General features: G+C 36.9%; 1 pseudogene; it reads right to left on the reverse strand.

Annotated features, from left to right (window-relative positions):
* Positions 1–280: 280 nt before the first annotated feature.
* Positions 281–943, reverse strand: LOC134757148 (immunoglobulin heavy variable 3-66-like; annotated as a pseudogene).
* Positions 944–11,322: the final 10,379 nt, after the last annotated feature.

Genomic DNA, 11,322 nt, shown 5'->3' on the forward strand with positions numbered 1-11,322 from the left:
ACTGACCCTGGCTGGCCCAGCCTCTCTATTGGCTGTGATCAGAATCCCTGCCATTCTAGTCCGGGAATCTCTCTGAGGTTTCTGTACTGGGGCTGAATGGAGGAGACTCATCAGATACCCGTGAGCTTCCTCAGGACTGCGATCCTGGTGACAATGGTTGAGAACTTTTCATCTTTGTAAGCATCAATGTGCATTTGGTCCATGAGAGGTTATGTCCTCACATTAAAATGATCTTTTGAAAATATGTAGAGATGACATGAGGAACCACAGAATTCTAAAATTAGAGAGGTTCATTAGAGAAACTGTTGGAAGAAAACGAAGTCCCACATCCTGACAGGAAATCAGCCTCCATCTGCACCTGCCTCTGGGGCTGACTCTGATCAGTGGATCCTGGGCACCCCCTGCAGCTGGTTCCCCCCCAGCGTTCCTGCAGGGAGGTTTGTGTCTGGGCGCACAATGACTTCCCCTCACTGCGTCTTTCGCACAGTAATACACGGCCGTGTCCTCAGCTCTCAGGCTGTTCATTTGAAGATACAGCGTGTTCTTGGAATTGTCTCTGGAGATGGTGAATCTGCCCTTCCCGGAGTCTGCGTAGTATGTGCTACCACCACTATAAATAACTGAGACCCACTCCAGACCCTTCCCTGGAGCCTGGCGGACCCAGCTTATCTCATTGCTACTGACGGTGAATCCAGAGGCTGCACAGGAGAGTCTCAGGGACCCCCCAGGCTGTACCAAGCCTCCCCCAGACTCCACCAGCTGCACCTCACACTGGACACCTGCAAACACAGAGACACCAAGGTCAGAAACTGCCACACATACCCACTGTTTTGCTCACTCATGTCCACTCACACTCAACATCTGTAGTTCTCCATGAATCACCTTTTAAAATAGCAACAAGGAAAACCCAGCTCAGCACAAACTGCATGATGAGTTCTGTGTGTTCAGTCCTGATCACTGAATGAAAACACCTGGGAATCCCAAGGCTGGGGCTCCACTCCCAGAGCTGCAGGGTCAGGGCTGGGCTGGTTTTCATCAGGAGAGGGAGGGCCCTATTTGCATGTCTCCTACTACATAGCAAGCTCAGGGGTGGGACGCCTGAGGAGAGGGCAGGGCCAAGAGCAGATGAGAGCGTCCTGGGGGATTTTGATGACAATGATTGTATTTGGGAAAATGCTGCCTTATTTTGAAATTGTTCTGTGATAAACATTTAACAACTATCACATTTTTAATTATTTTTACCTATGTGTATAAATTATGTTATTTAGGAGTCAGTGGTTTCTTCATTTACAGATATAAAAGTGAACCTACACATGGAAGGGCTATGTATGTGTTCATGGGTTTATATCTGGCATGAGTGAGTCCCAGTATCTGGGCCTATGCTCCTCACAACTGGCCTCAATTGCTCTCTGAACCAACTCTAGGACAGAGCTAAATGGGCCTAGTGTGGTTTGCAGAATCCACTTCCTGTCATGAGAACCTGTGTAATTTTCCTGCATTTACCTAAAAATACAGAGACAACTAGGCATCAGGCAGATAAATATTTGGTGTATATATTTAACATATTTATTTGTTCCTTCCTATCATCCCTTTTTTGTCTAAGTTTTTAGTTGTTTACTTGCAATAAATTTTATGAGTTTTAATTGACAGATAATAAATTCACATATTTACCCTGTACAATAGTAAACTTTGAAAAAAATCTCTGTTTTAAAGAAGGTGACAAGTCAACTCTCCTCAGCATTTCTCTTGGTCTATTATTTGTTTTTTTTTGGTTTTTCTCCTTCCTTCTTCTACCATTTCCTTATAAAACTACTGATGTTTTCATATTTCTTTATACTAGCTTTTATTTTCTAGAATTTATAAGAATGAATAATATGATATGTACTCTTATCTATTTGGCTTATTTTTCTCAATAGAAATAGTGGAAATTAAACCTTTTATGTTGTATGTGTTTCTCATAAATACTGGGTAGCATTTCAGCAAACAAATGTAGCATAATTTGTTTTTCTATTAAGTTGCTAATTGGTATTTGAATTATTCATTACTCTGGGTCTTAATAATAAATATGCTACTCAGTTTGGTAATGTACATAGATTATAAATTATATATAAATTTTATAAATATATTTCTTTTTGCAACAAAAAAACAAGAGATGTGCTATTTGGCAAATTTTCTTTAATATTTCAGATAATGGAAGTTATGCGATAGAAAACAAACCTGTAAACCAAAGAGTATCTGAGACTAATCTCAACAGATTTAGGAAGTTCATTTTCCAAGATTAAGGACATGCCAGTGACACAGCCTCAGGAAGTCCTGACGACATGTGCCCAAGGTGGCAGAACACAGCTTGGTTTTATACAATTTAGGGAGACACAAGACATTAATTAATATATGTAAGAAGTATATTGATTTAATTCAGAAAGGCAGGACAACTTGAAGTTGGGAGAGAGCTTCCAGATCATAGGTAGGTATGAGACAAATGCATTCTTTTGAGTTTCTCATTAGCCTTTAACTAAATGTGCAATTAAAGGAATATTCAGATAGGCCTTAGTCTGGCTTAGCAAAACAATAGAGTAAAGGTAGCAATCAGATATGCATTTGACTTATGTGAGCAGAGAAATGACTCTGTCTGTCCTTGGTCCACAAGGGTTCTCCTTTGGGTCAAATTTTGAAGGAGGTGTGTAGCTTTTTAAAACCTTAGTAGCTATCATTTTAGGGAAAAAAATGGAGGTGGGTTTGCCCCAAACAGTTTTCAGCTTGACTTTTCCCTTTGGCTTAGTGATTTGGGGGTCCCAAAGATTTCTTTTCCTTTCACAAACATGGAAATCTTGGGAGAAACAAGTTCTTGTAGAGAGAAACAAAGCCACGGTGTTAGCTAAACTGAGGCAAGAAGCTGCCACATGACATATAGGAAGATGAAGCTACAAGATAAAGCTACAAACATGTGTTGGATTGCTTAAATTCCAGTGTGGTAAACGTGTTGTCGTGTGAAATTCTCAGGAACCACATACTGAAGGGCACTGGTAAAGTGAATTAAATATGGCCTGAGAAGGACTCCGTACTTCTTTGTTTGAGTCCTTGTGGACAAACTGTAACCTACCCGAATAGGTGGACAAGGTTGAAAACCTAACTTAGGAGTATGCACCTGTAACAATAGCTGAGCCTTGGCCAATTCCAGCAGCCATACCTTAACCACTCATACACTCTTGAGTGTTCAAATTGTGTTTAAATAGACAAACACCCACCTGTAACCAATCCACCTTTTTCTGTACCTCACTTCTGATTTCTGGACATCGTTTTTAAAAAAATATATTAATCTTCTTCCACAATGTGGCTGCACTGAAGTCTCTTTGAATCTGCTGTGATTCTGGGGGCTGCCTGATTCATGAATCATCCATTGCTCAATTAAACTCCTTTAAATTTAATTTGGCCAAAGGTTTTATTTTATCAGCATTCCTATCCAGTTGAATCCCTTTGCTCTAGAATGGGGACAATCAGAAAAATCTTCCTTTCCCAAAGTGTCTGTCTGAGAGAGAAGGAGAACCCATACTTCTGAAATGCAGTCAGACCGAATCCCTCATTAGCACTACAGAACCAAGGAATTATCTACCCTGCAGGGGCCAGCCACTGAAACCATGCTTCCACAGGCACTTGTGGAGCCCCACAGGAAATGAAATAAAAACAGAGGTTCTCACCAAAGTTCCATGGAGCTGTACCTCTCTCGGTCATGGAATCAAATCCTTAACCTGCAGGGCATGGCAATACAGAAGGTGATGATAACAGTGGAGAATATTGGAGCTGTGGGAGGGAAGAACTGAGAAAAATGGGAGAAAATATACATATTTAACTCTGTAGACTTCAAGCTATTTACATTAATTAGGAGGAATATTTCATAGCTAAAGACCTGATCTAGCATGAGAAATACTAGAGAGATGACACATGGAGAATGCCACAGTGGGAAGCTGAAATTCAAGTTCTGATGTTTGTTTACTGATATTTGTCTCCTGGCATGTCCAGCACTTCATGAGCACAGAAGTCCTCTAATACAGAAACAGACTCTCACAGGACATGGTCCTCAAAACGATCTCACCTTCAAATGGCACATTAACAACCTCAACCTTTTTTTGGGTTTTGCCCTCTGCAGGTTGAATTCTTGGCATGAGTGTGTCTCTCAGTATTTGCACACATTGAATTGATACAATTATTTTTGTTCTACATCTTCCAACTATTAAGATATATGAAAACTCTAAAATTTTCTTTTTTCAAGTTTGGTTCTCATTGACTCATTGGGTTAATTTTTTTTTTCAGAAATAAAAATGAAGCCTCACTATTTTTCACAGGCTGATCTCAAACTCCTGGGTTCATGTAATCTTCCAACCTCAGCCTCAAATTTCTCAGATTATAGGTGTAAGCCACTGTGTCTTAATTACTTGTTTTAACTTTTTAATTGCATTTTTGTTTTGAAATAAGTGTAATTCAGGTGCTGGAAAATTTTTCTCCTCAGACTCCTCTGCAGCAGCTCCAGGGCTGACATCTGTGTTGAGTGGGCTCTGGGCCTGCCCTGCAGCTCTGCCCTCACCCTGCAGGGGAGGATGCTGTTTGGGCTCACAGAGCATATTCTCCCAATGTCGCTCTCTCAGAATGAAGGGGCTGTGCCCTGGTTCAAAATGCACTTTCAGCAGCATCTTATGTTTTGAAATTGTCTCTTAAACAGTGATTTAGCATCACTATACCCAGTAAACTGCAGGGGGAACCCAAGCACAGATTTTATGAAACCACCAGAGAGTCTCTTCCCTGGGACTGTCAGATGCAATGACACAGTCAAGATCATTGGTGAGTCCAGAAATTTTCACAGAATTCATAGGAGACTCTTATTTATTTTAGAATTCTCTATTCAAAGGTCACACCAAATCATATCTTCACAGAGAGAACGACATGGCTTAAAGCCCACAAAAATTAAAGCACACATGTACACACACACACACACACGCATGCACAGTGGTATGGCTCAGTTTTACAGTAATTGGCTCCTAATTTGGCGTCTTTCCTAGTGCAAATCAAAGATTTCTGAGACAGATGTCAATCAAATTAAAATTAATTTTGCCAAAGTTAGGACATGCCTGGAAGAAAAGTAAAAGGAATCACAGAAACAGTGTGTGGTCAGTGCCGTTCTCCCAAGGACGGTTTTTAGAGCTTTCAATATATAAAAGGGAAAAGCTGGCTAGAGGGGAAAGAAGGACCATATGAGAATTTACATGTTGTAATGAAAAGGAAGCACATAGGGAAATAGAAAATTATGTAGTTCTCCTGCACTGTTTCAAAAATGAAGAAATAGTAGCTATCTGTGAAGCTATTTAACCTTTTATCTGTAGCTATTTTCTTAGGAATGAAAGGAAAATCAGTTTCTTGCATGACTCATCTTTTAGTTTTTTTTTTCCTTCATGACATAATGAATTGAAATCACAAGTTTTTATTTTCCTTTCACACTTTCCCCACCTTTTCTTTTTCAAAATCTTTCAGAGAATGTATTTTACTAAAAAAATTTGTCTCTGGTCTCCCGTGTTGTTTTATCTTTCATGGGTGGGATGGATTATTCCTTGATAAATAGGTCCCAGTTTCTTAGGATAGCTCATTGTTACCTATATTTCAAATGTTGTGAAGTCTTGCATCCCATTAATTAAAAAAATAGGGGGAAAGAGAAGTAAAACATATAAAATAAAGGTGGAAATAACCAACAACAAAAAGGGGAAACAATCCTGGAAAACTGATATAGCCTTGTAACTCTGAAGGCTGTATATTGGTAGGGTAAACAACAAATATCTGAGGCAGGTCTCAGTCAACTTAGGAAGTTTATTAATATGGTTTGTCTGTGTCCCCATCCAAATCTCATCTTGCATTGTATTCCCACAATTCCCGTGTGTCATTGGAAGGACCCAGTGAGTTAATTGAATCATAGGGGCAGGTCTTTCCCATGCTGTTCTGATGATAGTGAGTAAGTCCTGGTTTTATGAAGGGGAGTTCCCCTGCACAAGCTCTCTCTTCTCTGCTACCATGTAAGATGTCCCTTGCTTTTCTGACATGATTGTGAAGCCTCCCCAGCCATGTGGAACTGTGAGTCAATTAAAGCACTTTTCTTTATAAATTACCCACTCTTGGTTATGTTTTTATTAGCAGCATGAGAACAGACTAATACACTTATTTTGCCAAAGTTAAGAACCCCACCCTGCCCAGCCTCAGGAGGTCCTGAGACATCTGCCCAAGGTGATTGAAGTACAGCTTGCTTTTATGAGACATCAATCAATATATGTAAAATGTACATTGGTTTTAAATGTAATATGAGACATCAATCAATATATGTAAAATGTACATTTTTTTTTTCCTGTAAGGCAGGACAAATCAAAATGGGGGCTTGCAGGTTAGAAGTACATAAGAGACATTAGGTTACATTCTTTTGATTCCTTTATCAGCCTTCCACTGAATACACAATTTAGTCTGGCTCAGTGAGTCTTCATTTTCACATAAATGATAGTGCAGAGAAGGCAATCAGATATGTATTTGTCTCAGGTGAGCATCAGAGGAATGACTTTGAATAGAATGGCAGGCAGATTTGCCAAAAGCACTTTCCAGTAAAGCAGCCTTGTTGTCTGGAATATCACCAGAAGTCCTTTGTCTCATGGCCCTGAAAATCAAGGATGCAGACACACAAAGGGTGAAGTTACAGCAGAACTTTAGTAGGTAAAAGAAAAAAAAAAAGCTCTTGGTCACAAAGAGAGGTTCCAAATGGGTTGCCGTGCTGAAGTAAAATGTAAGGATTTTTATAAATGTGCTCATGGAAAGAGGGTATCTTATCAACACAGGATGCAAAAACAGTTAGGACAAGGTGTGCCATCTGCATAGAGCGAAGTCTCTGGCAGCCTCACCTCACAGTTACATTACGCAGATGGGCTCTTAGCTTGTTCTACTCCATGCTGCTTATCTCCTTCCACCATGCATGTGCTAAAAAGGGGAAGAGGATTTTCCATGCTAGGTCCCAGGTACCTCCTTGCAAGTGCAGGCATCCTAAACCTTGTGCAAGTTTCCAGCTTTCCGATGTTATAGTGCCCCCAGAAAAGGAAAGGAATGTGCTCATTAAGGCCCACTGTTTTTACTAGGACCCAGTGTATGTATGTCAAGTTTGGTGATTACACCCAGAAACACCCTCTCTGTGGCAGAGTTGCTTATATATGTTTTACAGCCTGATCTTTCAGGCTGCTTTTTGTTAGAAGTGATTTCTTTGAACTCTGTGTGAATAGAAAATAAGTAATTGCCAAGCTGATTTTTGTTAGAAGAAATGTTTTTGCCAGAAATTCTTTCATCCTAACTATCTACCAAAATAATTTCTTTCTATATCCTGTAACACCAGTTTGACTCTTCCATTTAGCTTGGTGATTTTGCGGTCTCAAGACTTATTTTCCTTTCACAGTAGGCAGGTATAAAAGAGTTTTTGTATATAATTAAGTTGCTTACATTAGTCCGTTTTCATGCTGCTATAAGGACATACCTGAGGCTGGGTAAATTATAAAGAAAAAAGGTTTAATTGTCTTACAGTTCTGCGTGGCTGAGAAAGCCACAAGAAATTTACAATCATGATGGAAGGGGTAGCAAACACGTGCTTCTTCACATGGCTGCAAGAGAGAAGTGCCAAGGGAAGAGGGAGGCCCCTTATACAACCATCAGATCTTGTGAGAATAACAGGAGAACAGCATGGAGAAAACAGCCTCCATGATTCAATTATTCCCACCTTTTTCCACTTGACGTGTGGGAATTATTACAATCCAAGATGAGATTGGGGTGGGGACACAGAGCCAAATCATGTCATTGATTTTATTTTCTTTAGAGTATAAGATGTCTAGCTGTAAGAAAGCACAGTTTAACTTCTGGTAATTTTAAATCAGGAAAAATATTTTGGAGGCTTCTGCAAATATAAATTTTTGTAGAAACTAACATAAATTGTAGAAACTAATATAAATTGTAGAAAATAATATAAATTGAAAAACAAGTGGACAAGGTTAGAATCTAATAACAGATGCACTGTTGTTTATTTTGAAACAATATTTCTCTCTATAATTCCCCAAAGTTAGTAGAGACACAATCATAGTAGGGCAAATTTATTTGTAATATAAGTGTTAGGCTTAATTTTTTTGTATAAGATGCGGCAAAAATAGTAATTTAACATATTAGCTCTCTTTTTTCTATTTTTTGTACATAGGCTATTTAATTCATAAATTGACCTTGCTGGAAATTTTTTATAAGAAATCTAAGGGTAGAATCTTTAAAAGCATCAAGCCCAGACAGTGTTTCATCTGTGCCTTCAGACAGCTGTATGAATTGGGTTACTTCTTTTTTCAATTTTCCAAGACAACTTGGGATTCCTGGGTCTGTCAGAAAGTAAAATTATTGACTTACTACAGCTCAGGGCCCCGAACAAAACAGGTTACATGCCAGTTTTCCCGAGGGGCTTTTATCAGCTATCCAGCTTAAATTCATTTTATAAAGTAAATATGAAAATATGTCATTCAAGTTAAAGTCTTGGTAAAATGACCATTGTCTCCAATTGTGCCCTGTTATGGAAGAAAGCAGATTTATATTGAACCTATGTGAATTAATATTTTGATATAACAATACTCACAGTTGCCAAATTTTGGAGAAATTATGTAGAGAAGAAGAAATTATGTTTTTGAATTTTCTCACTAGAATATACTATACTCAATTGTTAAAAACAATGAATAGCTTAAGAGAATTTTTTTTTGATTCTGAAAAACAAAATGTAAGTAATTAGCAAATGCTTTAAAGAATAAGCCATAAAATGTATGGCTCCTGTTAGTTCAGTTCATGCAATTAAGTCCTGTCCTGTTTGACATTTTATTAACAACCATCATAAATGCATCAGGTCTCCATGAGAGTCTTGGAAGTTTTTCTCTGTATATAAATGGCACAATTTATAAAATTGTCACAATTGTATATTTAAGAGTACCCCTCAAAATTCTATAGATTATTATAAGCCACCTGATAAAGAATCAAAGGAAAACAATTGTGGATGGCTGAAGTTTTAGAATAGCCACGGTTAAAGACAGAATTGAGGAGAAAATTTGGTTATTTCTGTGATGAACAAAAATTTTATATAATAATCATAAGTACTACTGATAAAATATACTGACATATCAAAGTCAATTGAACCTCATACCATTTTAGAACATATACTCTTTAATTTATGTGAATATACTGCAATTATATAGTCCACATTTATATAAATATAGTCCAAAGTTAAACACCATTTCAAACTTGACATTGCTTCCAGTATAATTTAATTGTACCAAAGAAGCTAAATATATTTCTTTTTGGCTTCAGGAGATCAAATATCAAAAAGGGATAATGAGGTCAAATGACTGAATTTAGAGTTTTATTTTGTGAAGGAGGTCAAATATCAAAAGTTTATTTAGAACACTTGATATTACAAAATGGAATTACAGATTATTGTAAAGTAAGTTATTTATTTAGCCAAGTGAAAACTCAGTGATTTCTTAAAAAAGCAAAAACTTTTATTTTTGAAAGAAGAATTAATTTTCTAAACAATAACCCCTTATAAGAACATCATGAGAAAAATTAAAACTATCTCTCAATTCTGAGAAATAAATCTATTAAATTATAACTACTTTTACCATAAAATATAATTTTCATAGGTCTTTTATAAATTTTAATAATTTTTTAAGCTAAAGAGTGGATTACTTCTTCAAGAAAACCTTGTCAATCTGTCACAGGGGCCCAGATGCTAGACTTCCATTAGTGTGCATTTAATATTAATGCTTAACTTATAAAGAAACTCTCAAGTAATATTATATCTCAAAATTAACTTTTACAATCTTACAAATCCACTTCTGTAATAGTCCCTGGGCCTGGAGTTGTTGAGTAGTTTCAATTTCTGGCCTTATGTCTTAAGGGTATGATGAATTTTTATTGTCATTTTCTTCCAGGTCTGTAGATGGGGCTTTAATTGCTGTCAGTGTTTAAGATTTAGCAGGACTTGGTGTCCTTTTTCTTTTATTTATATATTTTTTCTGAGATGGAATATTGCTCTATCACCCAGGCTGGAGTTCAGTGGCACAATCTTGGCTCACTGCAACCTGTCTCCCAGGTTCAAGCAATTCTCCCTGCCTCAGGCTTCCAAGTAGCTGGGATTACAGGCATCCACCACCATGCCTGGGTAATTTTTGTATTTCTTATAAAGACAGGGTTTCGCCATGTTGGCCAGGCTGGTCTCAAACTCCTGAGCTCAGGTGATCTGCCTGCCTCAGCCTCCCAAAATGCTGTGTGTCCTTTTTAGACCTAGGAGTCAAAGGTCAGTAATGTGGCAGCACAAGGCCTTTAAAAGTAATGCAGATAGATACATGAATGTAATAACATTAATTTATATTTTCTTAAAATCTCAGTAAGTTGGAAACCTTAATAACAGTAACATAGGAATTATTTCAATAAAATATAAAATTTGTTTTATGCCAGTTACCAAATAGCAAAGCAAAACCTTTTACAGTGTGATTGTTTTTCCCTATTGGGAAATGCATGTAGATAACCTACAGGTCAACTCTAATGAAAAAAGTATTTGAATTAATTAGACATACCAAGAATGTGACTCAGATTACAAGTGAAGACTTTGGTTTCATAGAAAAATGTAGACATTTAAAGATAAGCCAAGAGTGTAGAATGTTATATTGAAAGAAAACATTTTATTTAGAACTTAAACATAAAATGTTTTTAGCATCAGACAATAATAGCAGTTAAAAGCTAACAACAGTTAGAAGTTAAGTCAGTAAGAAGCTAATCGCTGTAAGAAAAAAAATGTTAAAGGACCTGATGAAAGAATGGAGAGCCTCTCAAGTCTTCTCAAAGGGAAAAAAATCAAAATGGCAAGATGCAATAAAAGTTAAATTTGGGGGTTAAAAAATTAAAATATCTTCTAATTTTATTTAGTAAATCAACACTTTAAGACAATTTTGTCATTCTAACCAGTCTTCAGTGTATTACTATATTTTTATATAAAAGCCAGATCTCTATAAAGACTATCATAAATACTTCCCTTTTAATTATAGTCAACTTGATAATATGAAGTTTTTTTAAATAAATTAACTTTTTATAAATCTTATTTTCACTTACACAAACCATTTATGGCATAGTTGAACATCTTGTTTTATTCTAAACGTCATTGTTTCTTAAATAGTCATTTTATTTTAGGATAAAAAATTACCATGCAAGATTATTTCTCATATACAATTTTTTTTATTTTAACCT

Source organism: Gorilla gorilla, chromosome 15, assembly GCF_029281585.2.
Source record: "Gorilla gorilla gorilla isolate KB3781 chromosome 15, NHGRI_mGorGor1-v2.1_pri, whole genome shotgun sequence".
Lineage (NCBI taxonomy): Eukaryota > Metazoa > Chordata > Mammalia > Primates > Hominidae > Gorilla > Gorilla gorilla.